Source organism: Papilio polytes, unplaced genomic scaffold, assembly GCF_000836215.1.
Source record: "Papilio polytes unplaced genomic scaffold, Ppol_1.0 DF824269.1, whole genome shotgun sequence".
Classification (NCBI taxonomy): Eukaryota; Metazoa; Arthropoda; class Insecta; order Lepidoptera; family Papilionidae; genus Papilio; species Papilio polytes.
Window position 1 is genome coordinate 4,486,702 of NW_013524935.1, and position 21,494 is coordinate 4,508,195.

A 21,494-nucleotide genomic window follows, 5' to 3' on the forward strand; every position below is an offset into this window, starting at 1 on the left:
AATAAGCAATCTGCAAATATCGAGGAAGAAATTCAAAGATATGTGTGAAGTCAACTTGCAGTTGCTCAGCGTTGTTGCCTAGTCTCCTTAGGTCGAGTCCCTTTCAGTGGGGCGTCGCGGTGGCTAGAAAAAGCGATCCCGTGGCGTCCCACACAATGGCCAGGAGGGAACAGAGTTTAGTGGGTATGCCCTTTATGGGAGAACCCCACATAACTCTCGTGCCTGCCCCGAGGCACGGAGTATGCATAAAGAATTCCCCGGTGAAAAAAAAAGTTACGAGTCCCTTAGTGGGGTTTATAATGAGTTGGTGATTAACAGGCAACAGTATACACATGTTTTCAATATTGCGTATAAAACGCGGATAGAAAGTTGCGTTGACATGTGTATTCACTTCCCTGCATCGCTAATAGTAGGAAACTGTGAGGTTCATTATGCGAACCATTCTATGACAAATGAAATGGAACTTTTGCTAAAGGAAATGGTATTTATTTATCCGATGTTCAGTTTTTTTAACTTATACGAGTAATATAAGTGACAATATAAATTCAGCGAAAGGTTTATAACATAAATATACTTTTATAGTTAGGGTGAATTTTATTTTCATTACAAATAGTTGGGGAAATTTAATTTTATTCTCATTTTAACATCATTAGGTATAAAATTTCTCGACGTTATAAAATCCTTGAAGTATAGCTTATCTAAAAATACAAAAATCTCTTAGCTTAGCGCTTCAATCGGCTTCTCTTGCCCCTTTTTGACAGCGTGGAATTTAAAAAAGCAGATTATAATATGCCCGTCTATTTCAGCTACCCTCTAGTGAAGGTCCCGTCGAAATCAGTCCAGCCGTTTCGGAGATTACCCGGAACAAACGCGGCCGGACAGACGGAAATACATGATCTTCCCGAAATCTGGATTTCTTTTGATATTACAAAAAGACACTCCAATTTTATTATATAGATAGATTAAAAAGCATACTAAAGCTAAAAATTGATAGTTCTTTGTTACAATTTACCGCAATCTTGTACAGCGACGTTTCTTTTTACGCAGCTCGGCATTGATACATTCTTTGTAGCGGCAAAGGTCACCGATAGTAACGTGTGAATCAAATGCTAGACGGTTTATTGAAACCTTGAACAAGGAACTTGTTTTATTAAACGTAGATTTTAGATTCATTTCGAGATTAAACATCCTTAACTTATCAGATATAACTTATATATAGTTTATTGAAGTGATTAAGTAAGCAAATTGGTATGAAATTATCCTAAAATCTCATTACGAAGCAAATGTCGGTAATCCTATTATTGTGAAAAACACTTAACTAGCGATTATTTTACAATTAAAATTCTCTACCGAAAACCGCAATTTAGAACGTTATAATTGCCTTTACTATTAATGTTATACAATCCCAATGTTTTTATAAAAGAAATTCAAGAAATATTGTCTCCCTTATTTCCGTAGTACTAAAATGCATGGGCATTACAGAAAAAGTAATGGATATAGTTGTTTTATTGACTTTTATACTAAAGTCCATGTTGATAGTAATGTGACGTTACACTTTTGACAAAAATAGCGACAACACCTCTCTTGCTGACGGTATTTTGCATATTATAGTTATTGTCCAGTCCAGTGAACACAGAATAGTTTAAAAACCAAAGTATCAGCGATAGATTATACAAAACAATATGTGAAATCAATTTGCACATCGGTTATTTTAGCATCTATCAAATGTCACGGCTATACATGGAGTACGGTTGAATCAGCGATGCCTTGCGGAGGCTTTCACGCGAGAGGCAGAGGAGGAGGAGGAGGAGGAGGTGGAGAGGTGGAGAGGTGGAAAGGTCGAGCCTTCACGAGACGTAAATGACTAGCCAAAGGCTTTTCACTATCGGCCCTTGTTGTGATTACATGTAATTGAAAATAATATACGTGCTGATAGACCTGAATATGAGACCTAGATACATGAGCTAGACCTAGATTAGCATTCGGTACAAACAACTGTGAAATCAACGTATGTTCCTATCACTAATTGTAGATTATTTAATAAATGCTTCATTATGTAATGTGTTATCTAAACGTGCTTATATTGAAAAACAACATATAGATAATAATTATTACAATTATCAACAAAAAAACTATCAACCATATTCAATATGTTGGAACAAACGGCTCTAGTGAACTAAGTACCTACACTGGCAAGATATAAACATTTCACTTTACGTAACTAACATCGATTTACCGGAAGTATCGATTTATCTTAATCGACAAATCGGTATCGATGTTCGAGCAGCGCCACGCAAACCTCACGTAGATGTTAATTCCTTATAGGCCAGCAACATCACTACCTAATGTAAAAATAAATCAGTCCTTATTATTATTTTTTTTTTATTATTTTAGATAAAAACCTTAAATGTGGGAAAGACCATAGTTGCTACCAACATCAAGAAAGGAAGATTGCCAAGGTTTGTCATGTCATGTCATTTTGACATTTGCTATTGATAATTTGACAAAATGTAAACAATAATATAAAGTTTTTATAATTTCATGCGGATGAAGCCGCACGGAAACAGCTAGTAAAAACTAAGTCAGTAACATCGAACACTATAGAAAAAAAGCGAAAACGGGCACGCGATCGGGATTTGAAGCCGTACCATTAACGTGCCACACACTTGTAAAAAAATGATCCTTAGTACAGTCAAAACAACAAGTGTTAGAAATAACTAACAATTCGATAAATTAATTTATTCATGCATTCCTTTGAACATCAATTACCGTCAGGTGTTCATAATGTCAGAAAATATTACAATTAAAAAGAATCCGGATATAGGAAAATATTGTAAGAAATAAGAAATCATCTCAAGTATATATAAACTAGCTGTTACACGCGACTCCATGCATGAAATAAAAAAAAAAAACTTAAGTAGCCTTTATGTTCTTTTAAGCTATACTCTACATCTAAGCCAATTTTCATCAAGATCCGTTCATCTATTTAGACAATAAACTCTAACAAACATCCATCCATCTAAACTTTCGCATTTATAATATTAGTAAGAAGTAAGATAAAATTAGCTTTATTAGTACTAAATAGTAGTAGAAGTTTGATATAGCAATACCGCTAAAATAAAAACATTGACCCACAGTTGTCACTAAAACAATTGTAACAAAACACTTCTGTATCCGACTGTACAAAATGTTATGATCACAACCAAACTCGTTTGAAAGGTTACATGCGATCGTGGAATGTTCAACGCGAGGTACAGTAAATTTGTAAAATATTAAATTAACTTTATACGTCAAGTGTTGTTAGAAGTCGCTCTTTATTCGAAATTCAAATGTTATAGGCTAGCCATAAATATTGGAAAACGTGGGACTAATCCTTACGCACAATAGAAAGTGATTTTATAAGGAAATACTAAAACGCCCCCTTATCAGTTATTTTTGGTTACAAATTTTTGGCCTAATTTAAGTCCCTTTCTCTTTACCACCCTTTTCTTAATAGGAGAGGTTGGGAAGGGGAAGTGGTTTTGACGGTGGAGGAGATGCATAGGAAGGGGAAATATCCTCTTTATGAGCGTCTCCTCCTCCGTCGTATAAGGGTAGGCAATGCATCTGCAATTGCGGATGTCTATGGGCAGCGGTCGCTTCGCCATTTTGGCGGATTCTAGTAGCTGCTTGATCGTTTGCCACCTTATGTTATAAAAAAAATAATAACAATATATTTAAGTTAGTTTTGTTTAAAGTCAAACATTTAGAGTGAGCGCACACATAAAACTAAATTATCGCACAACTGTTTAGTCTCTCACTGATTCCTATGAGCTTATATGGCTATACCTAGATTTTTAGTTGTGCAACTAAACTGTTAAGGCTGCGAAACAATCGCAAAAACCTTTGACTAAACGGTTGTGCGATAGTTGTGAGCCCGCTGTTATAATTAAAAGCGATAACAGTATTGCTGTACTATTGTTACATTAACTTTGACTCAAACACATTCGATCTAACAAAATACGTTCGTATATTTCCTTAAAAATTATCAAATTTTACACTTCACCTTCTATCTACTTCTATGTTCGCCTTTTTCCAGCTATTTGGGGTCGTCCTTCCTTGTCCTAAGTCTCCAGACAGCACGAATCTTAGAGGCTTGTTTGTCAATTTCTCACTTCACTTCTGATTAATTAATCTGATAATAAAGGCGTTTAACTTTAGTATGTATGAAACATGTAGCGCAGTAATTATCATGTTGTAAGGTTGATATGTAACTTTGGTAGCAATTTATATTTACAAAACTATATTACAACAGCTCGCAATGTTTCATATAAAATAACGCAATTAAAACGCGTGTTACTGTTTGCCAGTATCATTTTTTTAATTTGGGATGCGCTATACCTCCCTCTCCTACACCCCTGACATTCTAGTCATCAGAAACTTTGTCGTTCCGTTTATTTTAATTAATCTTGTTACATTTAATTTTTTCTTAAATAATTGGTTCTAAAGATATACAATTCAAGGAAGCGCCACACTAGCGGTTTTACTGTGTATGTTGCATGATACAATAATTTAAAAATTTGTCTCTGGCCAGTATCATTTTTAAAAAAAGAAAATTACTTACTACGAGTTATTGGTTTCAAAACTCACCACGAAAACTATTTTTTTTTATTTCGCCACGATTTCAAATAACAAAAGTTAATTTTGATAATTATAATACTAGAATTTGAAACCTTACGTCATCAAAAATAAATTAGTACATCTTGATAATCATTGAAAGATATATTAATAAAACACCCTTTTTTTTTTAATTTACCAGCTGTTGCTCGCGACTTCGGTCGCGTGAAATTAAAAAAAATACAAACCTTTTTAACGGTGAAGGAATTTTTAAAATCGGCCTAGTTGTTTTTAAATTATTTCAATATATACAAAAATACAAATCTTTCCTTTTTATAATATTAGCATAGATATACTCGTAGATATAATTAATAAGTTATATTGCTTATTCACTTCAGATAATAGATATTAAAAAAACGAATCTGAGTTGTCATTGTAAACAATATGGCGTCAATAATACTAAAACAGGATCCAAGGTAAGGTCGAGTATTAATATATTTTGAACGAAACCCGGTGAAAGTGCACATGTATATATTCTACATATACGAACAGAATGACAGAGTGATTGTTTTCACCGCGTCGCGAGAATATTAATAGTAAAAGTGAAGTACCAACGAAGGCGAAGGAAACTGCATATGCTCTTGTGGAAACAAAGCGTATTCATTTACAATGTATAATTTTTATTCTATTTTAGATTGTAAAAACCAACAGTAGTAAAGCCCGCTTTAACATTTTCGCACGAATGGGCCGGCACGCCCCCAGTAATACCACGACCATACAGAAAACAGGCGTGAAGTGGAAGCAATACCGCGTTTCGTCTGACGAGTGTGGTGCCGGAGGCCTAATTTTAGTCTCTCCCTTTCCACCCTTTTCTTAGAGAAAAGAATGGGAAGGAAAAGTGGATTTGACGGTGGAGGAGACGCATAGGAAAGGGGAAATTTCCTCTTTATGTGCTCTCTTCCGTCAATTAAGGGTAGGCAACGCATCTGCAATTGCGGATGTTTATGGGCAGCGGTCGCTTTCCATTTCGGTGGATTCAGGTGGTGGCTTCGTTTGCCACCTTATATTATAAAAAAAAACCAAGGACAATACTAAACATATTATTATAGCGATGATATTTCAAGATCAATAGATTACGTATTTAGTATATATCGAAGCTTTAAAAGAAATTGCGTTATGTAACCAGTTAACAACCTCATATATTACAAAACAAAACCACTACGTAAGCGGCAAGAATGTTAGCCGATATTAAATGATTTAGTGTTTCTGCGGAGACCAGCAATTATGTGGAAATTCGAGTCAGGTTGCATTGCATAACACTCATACAACACTAATATAAATTGTTATCAAATACTGTTAATTAAATATACGCTTAACTAATAAATCTTTAAGTTAATTTACTTGAAAATGAAATCAATTTCATTTTTTATTTAGAGGAGGTGCATAGGAAGAGGAAATATCCTCTTTATGTGCGTCTCCTCCGTCGGATAAGGGTAGGCAAAGCAATTGAAGATGCCTATGGGCGGTCACTTCGCCATTTTGGCGGATTCAGGTGGCCGCTTGCTCGTTTGCCATCTTGTTATAAAAAAATATATGTTATCATGCAAAAGTGGATAGATATTTCTTAAAGTTTGTAGTCTAAACGGCTTAAGAAATTTCCAATAAATTTGGCATAGATTTAAAAAATAGTCTGGAAACACATAGGCCACCTACTTTTTTTTATTCCACACGAACGGAGTCGCGGGCGAAAGCTAGTTTCCTAATTTATTAAGACGTTAATTAATCATACTACCGGTAAATATTCATGGCGGACATGAACGTGGGTTTAAATTCGCAAAACCTCTAAAAAAGATATCTATCTCAGTTATTTCAGTTCAAATGAAAGAGACATCAACACATAACGTTCAAATTGAGACAAAACATCTAACTTCCTTCCTTCCGTAACCAAGTAATTATAATTTATTGCTTCCTAACAATTGTCCCAGTTTCCCAGAACGCTAAGAAATGTGAAAAACGTATCGGCATTCATAGCGATATACTTAGAAACTAAGTTGGCAATGGAACTCATGCGAGTTATATCGTTTGTTGACTTTCTTGTATAATATTAACATAATTGTATCAGTGATTTGCGCACTCTTACTCGATCTATAATGTATCCTTTTGTAAGTATCTCACTAAAGTATATGATAAAGTTTAGATGGATCTTTGTTAGAGTTTGTAGCCTAAACTGTTGAACGGATCTCGATGAAATTTGGCATAGATGTAGAGGATAGCCTGAAAGAGCAAGTATGCTACTTGCTTTTTTGTTCTCGCAAACAGAGTCGGGCGAAAGCTAGTAAGCGTACACACCTCATTGTTACTTAGGATGCCAGCAATCACAGAGTGATGATGATTTGACAAATGTGAACAATAAAATGATTTTTTTTATATTTCTTCGCGGATGAAGTCGCATGGGAACAGCTAGTCTTCTAATAAGTAGTATTCTAAAACTATTTTACAAATAAGATCGTCATTTATTTTATTTCACAATATCCATGTCCTTTCTGTTTTAGTTTAAGGTCTGTGTTCAAATGTTTTAATATTCAAAGCAGAATATATGGTGATAGTTGACAGGAATTCTCATTTCAAATACAATGTTATTGGAAATTGTTTATGCGAAAGGTTACTTTTATTTTCTCTCTTTTAAATAACTTTTAAATCACGTCTTTGACTTATCTTAAAGTAAAACCGAACAAAAATGCTGTGACATTTTATTTTACTAATTACGTATCACTTTATCTTTTGAAAGTACTTTCTTTTCTCGGTGCGAAATTATTTTGAGGTTATCTGAAAGGGTTAAAATATAGATGTACAAACTTTAAGAAGCCGTTATACTTGGCTCAAAAAGTCTGCGTATAATGGCCGAATTTTGAAACTAATCTCAAACAGTGCTTCGTAAGTACAGTAAGTAAAAATTTAATCTAACTAATATTATAAATGCAAAAGTTTAGATGGATGTTTGTTAGATTTTGTAGCCTAAATTGCAGGACGGATCTCGATTATATTCGGCATAGATGTAGAAGGTAGTCTGAAAGAACATATAGGCTTTACTTTTTTTTAATTCCACGCGGACGGAGTCACGGGCGAAAGATAGTTTTACATATTTAAATGTTTCCAATTTGGCTGTTACTGGCCTATATTAACATTTCTACTATTTCTTAAGTTATTTAAAAAAAAATGAAATAATATAGTTTTATTAATTTTCCCCCTGGGCAGGGGACTTGTGTCCAAACTAGGGTAGCGTCCTATGCAACATTAGATCTTAGAAGATGTCGTAATATTTATAAAAGGACACGAACAAAGATATTTAGTACACAGTCGGGCATAATTATTAAACGACTTCTTTCATTACGACTTATAAAGACTGTAAACTCAAATAACACTTTTTGTTACTTCTTTGTCTTTTAGATAACGGTGTTAACATTAATGAGTCTACCTTGGCATCATAAAGTAAGGATTACTACGTGAATTTACAGCTAGGAATTACGTCTTAATAATCTCTTTAATAGAGCCATATAGCTATACAAATGTTGTTATCAAACGTGTTAAAAGATATCGTTGTTAAATTTTGCTATAACCACGTAAGGCACAACTACGTAGGTAATAATCATTTAACGATGTCACTAAGTAAGACATGTTTTCTTAGAGAGAATTTTTATGGTTACTCTATGCTGACGTCCGCTCCTGTCGGTTGCTCGGATAGAACTGACTTACTGGCATACCGTCATGACAGTAGACAAGTGTTATCATACACTACTGGCATTATCAAAGATATTTCGTACTAATGTCGTATTTAATATTAAAAATGCGAAAGTTTAGATGGATGTTAGTTTGTGGCCTAAACGGCTGAACGGATTTCAATGGAATTTGGTATATATGTAGAGTATAGTCTGGAAGAACACATAGTTTACTTTACACTTTTTTATAATTCCACGCGGACGGAGTCACGGGCGAAAGCTAGTTTAATATAAGTATAAGGGATAACAGTTAAAAGTATTATAGCTTAAAAGAAAGGACTGAAATAACGGAAAATTGATCTAAAGGGCGAAATCTATTACCTTACGTGGTAAGGACAGATGTGTTGTTCAATATGTATAAAAGTGGAAACTCAAGATGTACATAGCGGAACTTGAAGCGTACAATCTTTGGTCCGCTGAAGTCGACTTTCCCTTGTGCATTCACACGTTTTCAAAGAAACTATTCACTACGTTAAATTGTGATATAACATCAGTGATGGTTGACATTTAGTTGTTTGGTGATGTCTTGTTTATTTTTTTACGTAAGCGAAGAGTGCCTAAAATTCAGTGACCTCTTTAACTGTGAGTTTTGACTATAGAAATGATTGTATATAATATATTCTACTTGTAAAACTGTAGGTCCTTAAGTAAACTAAGTAATTGCGAAAGGAAAATTTTACAAAAGAGCGTTTTAAATGTTTGAACCAAAAATCTTCACTTCTATAGCACTTTTTTACTCGATTTTTTTCCTATCACTTGTTATTGAAACCCATATTCATTATGTGAGTGGTACAACAATTTTAATACTCTTCCCCTTTCCATCTATTTCATACAAGGGAAGGACGGAAAGGGGATGTAGATTTGGCGGGGGATGGTACGCATACTTAGGGGAAATCCTCTTTCTGTGCGTCCCCTCATTTGTTGATTAAAGGCAAACAACACATCTGCAAATACGCATATCTATTGGCAGTGGTCTCTTCGCTATTTTGGCGAACTTCCGTGACCGTTTGCTTGTATATCAACATATATTATAAAAAAACATTGAAAGTTAAATCTCGTAATAAAATACATAAACGCGTTTTGTTTTATTTTATTGTTGGTTTACTAATTTTAATGCTGCAGAGTCGTTGGAAACTATTCTATTTAAATACGTCATATAAATATAAATTAATTCAACATCGCGAATGAGGAATCGATTGCAATGATATCGAAATATCGAGCGAATCGATTTTGTATCGACATTGAATTTACGATTAATTTATATTAACGTAACCTTTTGCTATTGGATATTAAAATCGAAAGTAGGTATCTAAACCATATTTGCAATAACTTTATTAGATGTAAATATTCTTACCAAATTATATGTTGAATGGTGGATCAGGAAATCTGGAAAAATTAATACATTTGATTAAAATAAAATGTCAAAACACTTCAAGGTTATTTGAAAGAATCGTTATATCTAGTTATGTAAGATTTTAGATTGAGGAATTTTAATTAGGAATTTGACCTTTTGTCATCAATGACACGAAACGTTGACGTATTTTAGAGTTAACTAGCTATTGCTCGCGATTTCGCTCGCGTGGAATTAAAAATTAATTACAGTGGTAGTGCCCGCTTTAACATCCATGTAATACCACGACTACACAGAAGACAGGAGTGAAATGGAAGCAATTCCGTGTTTCGTCTGATGAGTGTGGTGTCGGAGGCCTAATTTAAGTCTAATTTAAGGAGAGGTTGGGAAGAGGAAGTGGATTTGACGGCGGAGGAGATGCACAGGAAGCGGAAATATCATCTTTATGTGCGTCTCCTCCTCCGTCGTATAAGGGTAGGCAACGCATCTGCAATTGCGGATGTCTATGGGCAGCGGTCGCTTCGCTATTTTGGCGGATTCAGGTGGCCGCTTGCTCGTTTGCCACCTTGTGTTATAAAAAAAAAACGCCTGTTACTTACTGATAACATTGCTGTTTAGCGGTGGAAGAATTTTTCAAATATGCACAGTAGTTTTTAAGTTATTTCAATACATACTGATTTTAATCAACTATTAGGTGCAAATGCAAGACGAAGCTTTCAATATTAAAACTTATCAAAGAAATATATGACAGACAATTAAAGCCTGCAGTTCTCTAATTTTACCTTTGAATTAACTAAATAGAATTTATCAAATTCATTTTAAAACACAAAATAAAATGTAAATCATAAAATTGTCGCTTACGACAGTTTACGAAAGAGCCGTCGTTTAAGTTTATTGATGATACAAATATGTCTGCATATAATAAGTTTGTGTACCTTATGAAGGTTGAGATAGGTTTTTTACTTTAATACGGGGAAAGACAATTTTGATGTGCTTTTCAAATTTCCAACTGACGATTTCCGCTTCAGTTTTTAAATTTAGTTTTACAGTCGTTTAGTTTGTGGTTTTCATCACATATCAATGACATAGTATTTATTTTTAAATTAATATAAACCACTAGCTTTCGCCCGCGACTCCGTCCGCGTGGAGTTAAATAAACAAAAGTGAGTAGCCTATGTGTTCTTCAAGATTATCCTCTACATCTGTACCAAATTTCAACGAAATCTGTTCAGGCGTTTAGGCTACAAACTCTAACAAACATCCATCTAAACTTTCGCATTTATAATATTAGTATGACAAGGCATAACATAATCGCTCTATGTAACTGTACTAGGCATAAAAACCTGTTAACATACACCTGTAGCATTAAAAATATTTGAATTTAAATGTCTACATAATTAACATCTATACAAAATCATAAATTATCACTGGCAGCTAGTAAAAAATATTATGGGGCATAGCAATTGGGCTTTCGCCGTACAAAACGATATAAAACGATTACTCGTCAAAACCCATCTCGCAACAGGTGAAAGCAGAAGAACGCGTTTTATGCACGGAATCACTCGCGACAAGTTTTAAGGCGTATTTCCACTGGTCTACATCGGATACTCGTGATTCGCAGTGGAAACAGCTTGCTCTGCACAAACGTCTTTTGACGTAAGATCGAAATAAAGAAGGGAAGTTTTCCCATACATTAATGACATTTTATTTTGGAATATTTAATGGTAAAGTGAATGGACATTACAAAAGGATATCTTATATTATATTAGCATATCTACTATTCTTACTAATATCATAAATGCAATACTTTGGATGGATGGATGTTTGTTACTTTGTATCTCAATAAAATTTGTCACAGATGTAGAACACCTAGAAGTATAGACTACTTACTAAGTTATTTTTTTAATTCCGTTAAGTAGTCTCGGGCAAAAGCTAGTAGATAATACAGATGATAAAAATATACCAGACGTACTATAAAGTTTTAACGTTATGTGACATTTGTCTATGGTTTCGGGTTTTCGTTATCAGCGAGATATAAAATTGGGTTACTCTTCGTAGTCAGTGCGTAATAACGCATCGTGGAACTCCTCCTTTAGCGATCAAAGCGATTGAATGCGATTAAAAGCGATTGCCGGCGATTCGTGCTCGCTGTCGCTACGTGTTAACATTCTTGCATATTTTACCTGTCTCCGGCTGTGAGAGTCCGGTGTCAAGTACTAAATAAATGTCACTTAACTTTCTTCGTTATGTTTCAACGTTAAAAAAGACATTCGTATTATATATTCAAATATATTTTGTGTAAATAAATACAATGATTTAGAAACAAAATCCAAAACAACAGACGAGATCCGTGGAGACGTCCAATTGGTACCTTCTAACTTATTCATCAAAACTTTTGTATTTACTTTATTAGTTAGTCGCGACTTCGTCTGCATGTAATTAGAATAGTGTATGTTACTGACTGATAACGTAGCTTTTTAACGGTGAAAGAATTTTTTAAATCGCCAAAGTATTTTTTGAGTTATTCCAATACATAAAATACAAATCTTTATAATTGGTATAGATAAAACAAATAAATAAATAAATAAATAAATAAATAAATAAATAAATAAACAGAATTTATATTGCCACAAAAAAAAAAAACTACATAAACATTTAATGCACAAAACCTTAGATCTAATATAAAAAATAGAAGGAAATGTGGCAAAAGGCAAGCTCAGCTAATGCAGGGACGGCGCAAGCCGTTACTGCGCTGGTTTTCAGCTGGCCCCTTTACACATGAGTGTTAACACATAAGTAGGGGGACTTAACCTAGACAGACATTAAAATATTAAGGTTACAATTTTATTCTTTTTCAAAGGCTAGATAGTAATTTCTAAAGATAATTAAAAAAATAACATATAGGTTCAAATTCAAACTTAGTTTATAATTGAGTGTGCATACCAATGTGATATTCATCGCTATATCTAAGTAATCTAAGTAAACGATGCTTCGAAAGTTGGTTACTAAGTTTGTATCTTATTGTTATTACAATTTCTAGTGCTGCGGACTACTTAGACAGCGATCGGAACAAGCCTACATCTAAATAGTCGACAATTTGCTCTTATTTTGCGGTTATGTGGACCGAGACGACGACTGGCCTAACATTACACAAACTGAAACAGGTTTTAAGCTAAGAAGCCTTTTTACCCTGGCAAATTAGAGAGGGGTAATGTTTTCCAAGAGTATGCAAGTTTGTAGACAAGGGCATTAATGAACTGTAACAACGTAATAAAATTAGACACTCAGGCCACTGCCTCCCGCCAGAATGGGTCCTCTCGTGGGGACAGATGGGAATAAAAAGTTTCATCCGTCCCACCTTTTGCGACGAGGGGACGGTTGGAACTTATGTCATGATGATTCCATCTGTCACCTTATTGGTGATTGTGGGACTAAAAGGTGGGACGGATGTAACATTTTATTCTCCCGTGGGGACACAGCGGGGTGACGGTTGGAAATAATCCCAGAATGGCGCGCTATTCTATTATGTCTGAATGACATTGACAGCTGTCAGATAGGGATGGGACTTATATGCCAAGAACACTCGACACTGGACCAATCCGCTAAGGGAGTGCCTAGCGGGTGCAGTTGACGTGAGAATTGAAATTCTAAAAAAATAGTGAATAAATCGAGTTCAATTAGTCTCGATATTTCTTTCTCTTCTAAAACTTATTTTTAAATATTTTCAAGTACAGTTATCTTTTTTTTTTAATTAAGGGTAAGGTTTAAAGCTGCCAGTATTAAATATTATAAAACATATTACGTGCTCTTTTGTCAGTGTCCGTGAATTTGTCCGATAAGCATCGACATCGACAAGTCATTAGTGTGCATTGTGTCGTAACGTAAGAAATCATCGAACAGGTATTCAACGAGGGCTTTGAGTTACGTAATCTAAGTAAACGAATTACGAATATTTAAATACTTCGAAAGTATTATGTATTCAATATTAAGATGAACATATATAATTCATAAATAATACCAAAACGCCGTATGCGTAGGTTTTTAGTAATTAATGTTAGGAATATTGTTACTGCTGAATATCGGTGCCCACGATACAGGCATTGCCTAGTGTGGGCATCACCAGACTAACCGTATAAAAAAAAGTCCAACAAAGATCTAGGTAATATAAGAGAGGGGCACGGTAAGCGCCGAGATATTTGACAGATTAAAAATAATTCATAAAAAATACTTTAATTGATAGATATTTGTAACTTGTAGAACACTTCATCACCATCTTTCTCCTTATCCTACTCCTGTAGTGACGCAACAGATTTTTGTCCTCCACATAACTATCATACGTCATCTCAGTCATCACTCTCTTCTTGATCATGTCACCTTTCACGCAACCCATCCACCTCTTTCTAGGTCTACCTCTACCGTGCTAACTAACGTTCTCCTTGTAGAACACCTCAACGGATTTAAAATAAATTCGTCACTAAAGAAGAGTACAGTCTGGAATAACACAGTAATACTTCCTAAGTTTCTTTTTTAAAAAACGACGCGTTTTAACGTAGTAATAGAGTGATACGTTAGACTGTGGTCAGCAAATGTCGATGTTTCTATATTTAGCGAAGCGGAGCAATCACCTCTGCTACCGATGCTTACTCCTCTCATTTGCACTAACCAATGTGTCTCTTAACCTTTTTCTATCAAGCTCACACATTCTCCTCTAGCGTAAACAAACCATAAGTTCTGATAAAACTTAATTACTCGTTTTGAGAGAGTAATTTGAATCAATATGCATTCATTTAGCTGACACAGCATGATCCGTAATGTCTTAACTATGAAGCAAACAAGCGGCGGGAACACACAGGTGGTCAGGAAAGGCCATAGACATCTGCAACACTAGAGGAACTACAGATTCGTTGCCGGCCTTTGAGGGAATGGTAGGCTCTAACTTCGCGATTGGAAACAATCGTAACCCTTAGTAGTAAGTTAGTTATGCGCTGTTTTTATCTATATTAATGTAACAAAGCGTAGACACACACTGCTTCGTGGCGTAGGATGTCAGTACTCATAGCATATTTTTGAATAATTCTTTCTTTAATTAAAGTCCCTACGCTTGCGACACGCTTTGGACTATATATTTTCACGCTTTTAAACTTACGGGGTAAATAAATAGGAAAAAACCTTCATGTAGAAAAGGGATACCTTAAACTACAAGCTGCCAACATTAAGAAAGCAAGATTATTGGTAACGGTAATTAACATTTGCAATTGAGAATTTGACAAATGTAAAATAAAATCAAGTTTTTTATAATTTCACGCGGATGAAGCCGCATAAGAACAGTTAGTTAAAATATTCTTGTTACTATAAATGTTCACATTTGATCTTAGAAATAAAGTGAAATTACATATGCAATCCATTTAATAAAAACCAATTTATCGTTTTAATTGCTTTAAAAATTACTTTTAGTGTTTGAAATTTCAAATAAATCAAATGTTGTAAGTTACATTCATTAATATAACAGTTACTAAAGCTTTAAAATTTCGTAATCGTGTCATATGAATATTTTAATAATTGTTTATTGAATTTCATCGCATTCATTTGAGGTTGTGAAAAAATTACAAAGTTACACAAATCGTTTAACTATTTTAATCGACTTTACAAATTGGTATATTGAATTAATAGAAATTTACAATATACCAATACACGTCGCAGAGAATCGCACAGAGTGGAGAAACACACTTCGAGAGAGTGTCAAGGTGACCACCCTGGTCGCGACCCACAGGAATGAGGAAACGATCCGGAGAGAGAGAATAGAAATTTAGCTATTTGAATTAGTATAGTAAAGTACGATCGGGAAATCTAACTAAAATATACTAGGTTTCGTCTGAGACTCCGTCTGCGTGGAATTAAAAAACAAACTAAGTAGCCTATGTCTTCTTCGAGACTGTAATCTACATCTACCAAATTTCATCGAAATCCGTTCAACAGTTTAGGCTACAAACTCTAACAAACATCCATCCATCTAAACTTTCGCATTTATAATATAATAAGATTTAAAACTTATTGAATCATTCCATCTAATAAATAAACTGTATGCAATTCCGTTGCGTAGTCAAAAGATCCAAACATACATAGACAGACAGAAAGCGGGACTTTGTTATACATATAGTTATACCTAGCTGTTCCCGTGCGGCTTCATCCGCATGAAATTTGGAAAATTTCATTATATTGTTCACATTTCTCAAATTATCAATAGCAAGTGTCAAAATGACATGACATGGCACACCTTGGCAACCTTGCTTCCTTGATGTTGGCAGCAACTTATGGTCTCTTTCCCACATTAGAGTATTTATGCAAAATATTTACCTCCTAAGTTTAATGGCGTGAAAATATATAGCCTAAAGCGTGCAGTAAGTGTAGGGCTTTTTATTAAAAAAAGAATTATTCAAAAATATGCTGTAATTGCTGACATCTTAGGCAACAAAGAAGTGTGTGTTTACGCTTTATTATAATAGTATAGATGAAGTAGGCAAAATTACCAACACACGTAAACATTAATCTTTTAATTTGATGCTTAATAAGTATAAAAAGTTATCAACCTTGAGAATAACCAAAACGATTTCCTTTTCGAACTTTCGAGAATATATTCTTTCAAGTGTGCTTTAAAGAAAATAATTGTAAGGATTGGTCTAATCAGAGTTGATCACGTGGCCAGTTCGTTCAGTACCGGTTAGTGCAACAACCCCATACAATGCTCGGCCGCAAGATCTATGAGTACAGGGCAACATGAGTAAAGGTTTGCCATCTACAAAAATATTATGTTTCTACTCTATGCCTCAACCTTTGGTAAAATTTTCTAGAAACTTCACTAAGGTCTAGAAATAGTGAAAATCGTGTTCAAAAAATAAAACCATTTTTTTGCGTAAAGTCTTTATTTTTTAAATAACCATAATGTATTAAAAAATTGTTTTAGACATGTAGAAATATACTGTTACAATCTAATAGTAACCGTGTCACATTGGGATAGAGTTCAAAATCGTTTAAACATATTTCGGTGCTAACGGACTTATAATCACTACATTTATAATGCAATTATAATGAAATAAAAAACTATAACGATTGTATATGCTATGGGTGGTCGTATAAGATACAAAAGCACTGGAATATAGCTCTTATTGCATTACGATAAGGTTAATTATTAAATAACTATTAACTACAGATGATTTCAAATAGATAAGATTTTTGAGTATATTAACTTTAAAATCTTATATTTTTGACATCTTATATTATTTTTTTTTTCAAACTCGTTGATGTCTTTTGTATCAATCCGTAGAATTACTTAACATAATCGATAATTTAAGTAATCATACTAATATTATAAATGCGAAAGTTTAAATGGATGGATGGATGTTTGTTAGAGTTTGTAGTCTAAACAGCTGAACGGATTTCTATGAAATTTGGTATGGATGTAGAGGATGGAAGGACACATAGGCTACTCCCTTTTGTTTTTTTTTAATTCCACGCTAACGGAGTTGCGGCCGAAAACTAGTTTTTTGATAATTAAAAAAAAAACATTGTAATCTAGAATATTTATCTATATTACCAATTCGCGATAGTCCCAGTTATGACCATACGCTGTTTGATAAAAATATCGTACGCAAACTGAAATATTATTGTTTATAACCGTCGCTGATTTAAAAACAAACAAACAGTCCACAATCGATTGACCAATGTTTGTGTTTAAACGCATTCATAATTGATTCAGGGAAAACAATGCCTAATAAAAACTTATATTGAATACATTCCAATAACACGCCGTCATCTAATTCGATTTAAAATCAACACAGTATTTAATTAAACAGTTGACAAAAACATTTACTATTTACACGATTCATCTAAGTTTTAAGTGCCTTATTTAAAGAAAAGAAAACCATTGCTAACTTAGCTAAAACCAATTGCCTTACGGCTAAATAAAAAACGTCATTTCAATCAGTAAATCGGTCTTAAATGATAAGGCAACACTTAAACTACACTAAGGACATCGTCATACTAATATTATAAATGCAAAAGTTTAGATGGATGGATGGATGTTTGTTAAAGTTTGTAGCCTAAACGGCTGAAGAGATCTCGATGAAATTTGGCATAGATGTAGAACATAATCTAGAATAACACATACGCGAAAGCTAGTAATATAATAAATGCGAATGTTTATATGCACGTAAATAATTGGATCTTCATGAAATTAACCCTTATATAGCCTGATTTTTTAAATCAAATACAAAAATAAGTGTAACCTTTACTGTGTGTTTTACTAATGGCGAAAAATAGTTAAATCAAAAAGATGTTTTTATAGTTTCGTGATAAGCTCCTTTTTCTAACTTGAAAATAACATCGATTGTAGCCTAATGCAATTTATAAACCGGGTATCAAATTAGAAACTTCAGGTATTTAGGCATGGATGTAGAAGAGTCTGGAAGAACACAAAGGTAATAACCACTTCTTAAATTCCGCGCGGACAACCTCTGGCGTAAGCTAACATATGAAAGCAACCGTCGACATTCTTTTGTTTTCAAAACATTTAACATATGACAGACTAGCTTTCGCCCGCGACTACATCCGCGTGGAATTAAAAAATCAAAATTGTGTAGCCTATGTCTTTTTCCAGACTATCCTCTACGTCTCTGCCAAATTTCTTCGAAATCCGTTGATCCGTTTAGGCTACAAACTCTAACAAACATCCATCCATCTAAACTTTCGCATTTATAATATTAGTATGATGATGTTATCCTTATTTTCACATCAAAAACATATTATTTTATACGGGACTTATCCTATTTAAGTGAAAAATTAGACAATTAATTCATATTAGCTATACAATTACTAACAACAGTGTCATTACCAGGATTTAAAAAGGTCCACAATCTTCGTTTTTAATTGACCAACATAGATAGAAAAAACACAACTGAAGGCGTTTGTCCGTTATAAATACTCATTTAGGGCCTGTCCCACCAAATTGTAAATTGTCTGATAACAATCCAACGTGTAATGTGATGGAAATATCGGATTTTGTTCCCTTATCTGACAGTGACGTCATTTTTAAGCTATCTGAGAATCAGCAAGTGGTGGAACCCTTAGTAACGTTAACTTTAAAAGAGGGTACTCATTGTCCTTGAGTAAATCAAGGGCAGTGCGTAAGTAAAGGGAAGCCAGTATTTTACAACGATAATGCGCAGTTTTTTCTTACATTGGTAATATCTATATAACCGAGGTTAAGTCAATTGAAGGTAGTATAAAAACAGATTGTGCGCATTTACCGAAGTTAATTTGGTAATGACGTAATATTAAATGTGATTATTAAATTAAATACCGTTTTTCTTTTATATTTGGAATGCAGTTTGACTTGAAATTCACTTTTACATTTTTTACAGTATGAACGTCACGTTGTCTTCATATCGAAAGTGCTAGTAAAATTAGATTTCCTGATAAAATGCAATTAGTAAAACTCCACTCACCCACCGATAGATCCGTTAGCACGCGACACGACAATCCCGTAACACACCAATTTGTAAGACACTTTAACTATCCTGCTAGCAAAACTTTCAAAACACTGTCCTTGCTAACATAAGCTAAAACAGCCGTGAAAGAGATATTCTATTTGCAATAAAACTTGAAGTTTTGTACGCGATCTCACAGCGTAGAATGTAACATCAATTAAAAGTAATTAGCATACAATTGTTGCGGTACACACGTCCGTCTCGCGCCGTGGCTCGCGGTTCACTGAAGGGAGAGAAGTGAGAAGAGACACGTCACTGGCTGCGCCCGCGCCGTGCTCACCTTTGCTATACGACGCTTGCAAAACTTGATGCTTTAAGAATGTGTTAAGAAATAAGTTTTAGGTTAATATTTTTATCGTAATATATCAATGCGGTTACCAAAGATATACATTGGCGAGTTTAACTAAGCCAGTTAACTTAACTCTCCGTTACTAATATTTTTATTTATATGTTATTTCTGAAAAAACCAACGTTTTTGTCGGTTTTAAATATTTTTTTTTCTTCATAATTTGACGAAAATACCATTAAAAGGACTACAATTTTTTTTATAATAAATTGCGTTTTCAAATGCATTGGAGTCACTCCAAGTATCTAAACTATTAAATCTGCGCGTAAAACTGACATCTCGCTTTACGGCCTCGATATTTGGCCGACGCACACGCACACACCCAACAAACCTCTCTACGCTCCATCTAACGATTCCGTTCAAGCCTAAACCTAACATTGCCTTTATAAAAACATGCAAAAAATTACTCAAAGCTTCACTTTAGTATTATTCAATAATTTTCGCCCGCGATTCCGTACGCGTGGAATTAAAAAAATAGTAAGTAGCCTATGTCTTTCAGACTATCCTCTATATCTATGGCAAATTTCATCGAGATCCGTTTAGCAGTTTTAACAAACTAACATCCATCTAAACTTTCTCATTTATATAAATAAAATTAAAAAGGTCAAAGGGCAATACCAAAATGGATAGTGTTACCGCGAATTTCATTGCTTATGTTTTTTATTATGTAAAAAAAGGTTAAATTAAGTTTAACGAATAATAAAACAATTACGTACTTCAACTCATTGGAGAGTTAATTGATTGAGTAATATAAAATAGACGTTACCATAAAAATATTCACCTCTTTCCGTGGATCTCAATGTCTTGATACTTTCACTTGACTAACAACCTGCTGTGATTTGACGTCATGTTAAAACACGCTATAAAAAGTAGAACGAGACATAAGAGTTAATACCATGAGCAATATAAATAATCGTAAATATTTAACGACACTTAAATATTAAATAAGCACTAGCTATTGCTCGCGATATTGTCCGCTAAATTTTAAAAAAATAATTAAAATATAGCCTATGTTACTCACTGATAAATTACCTTTCTTATGGTCAAATTGTTTTTTAAATCGGCCCAGTAGTTTTTGAGTTATTTCATTACAAAAATACAAATATTTTCTCTTTATAACATTGGCATATAGATACAGATTATTAAGCATAACGACTGTTAAATAATGGCTGACAGTTTTAACTAAAGAGCGTGTATAGGCATCGCTTCAACTAAACAGTTCGTTGCTTTTAAAACAGTCAAAACTGAGCGTCTGTAGCTGACTTATGCTGGGTTGCTGAAATTCATTTATTTTATAGCGTGGTGCCGGTGGCCTAATTTTAGTCCCTTTCCCTTTCCACCCTTTTCTTAAGAGAAAAGGATGGGAAGGAAAAGTGGATTTGACGGTGGAGGAGACGCATAGGAAATGACCTCTTTATGTGCGTCTCCTCCACCGTCAATTAAGGGGTTGCCTACCTGTGGGTTTATGGGCAGCGTTAGCTCTGCATTTCGGTGGATTCAGCTGGCCACTTGCTCGTTTGTCACCTTATATTATAAAAAAAAAATCATAACCTAGTGATTCATTAGTGTTAGATTGAATTGAGTTTCAAAGTTAAGCAGTTCGGAAACGCATTTCCAGAAGTCTTCGAACCACAAACTAGTTAACGAATGGTTTAAAGCTGGGAAACCGGGCATTATTGTTACGAATTTGAGAGGTTAAATCGACCATCACTATGTATGTTTCTAAAGTTCTTTTAGGTTTTGTTCATATTTAAAATTGTCGTAATTAAGGCACTAAGTACCTTTTATGTCGACATATTTAAAAATATTTTTCAAAATAACTTTTATAATTAAATAATCATTATAATTTAAAATGTCGAAATGTCTGAACATAAGCCTAAAAA

At 34.0% G+C, this 21,494-nt stretch overlaps 1 protein-coding gene across 4 annotated transcripts in view; it reads right to left on the reverse strand.

Annotated features, from left to right (window-relative positions):
• LOC106109056 (trichohyalin) overlaps positions 1-19,484 on the reverse strand; it is a 60,758-nt gene extending 41,274 nt beyond the window's left edge. For 2 of the 4 annotated variants that reach the window (XM_013290485.1, XM_013290454.1), the window contains exons 1-2: positions 19,224-19,484; positions 9,727-9,758 (exon numbers count right to left, since the gene is read on the reverse strand). The gene's annotated coding sequence lies outside the window, so the exon portion shown is untranslated. The remainder of the gene's footprint in view (positions 1-9,726; positions 9,759-19,223) is intronic. The other 2 variants (XM_013290462.1, XM_013290470.1) reach the window with 2 other exon arrangements.
• Positions 19,485-21,494: the final 2,010 nt, after the last annotated feature.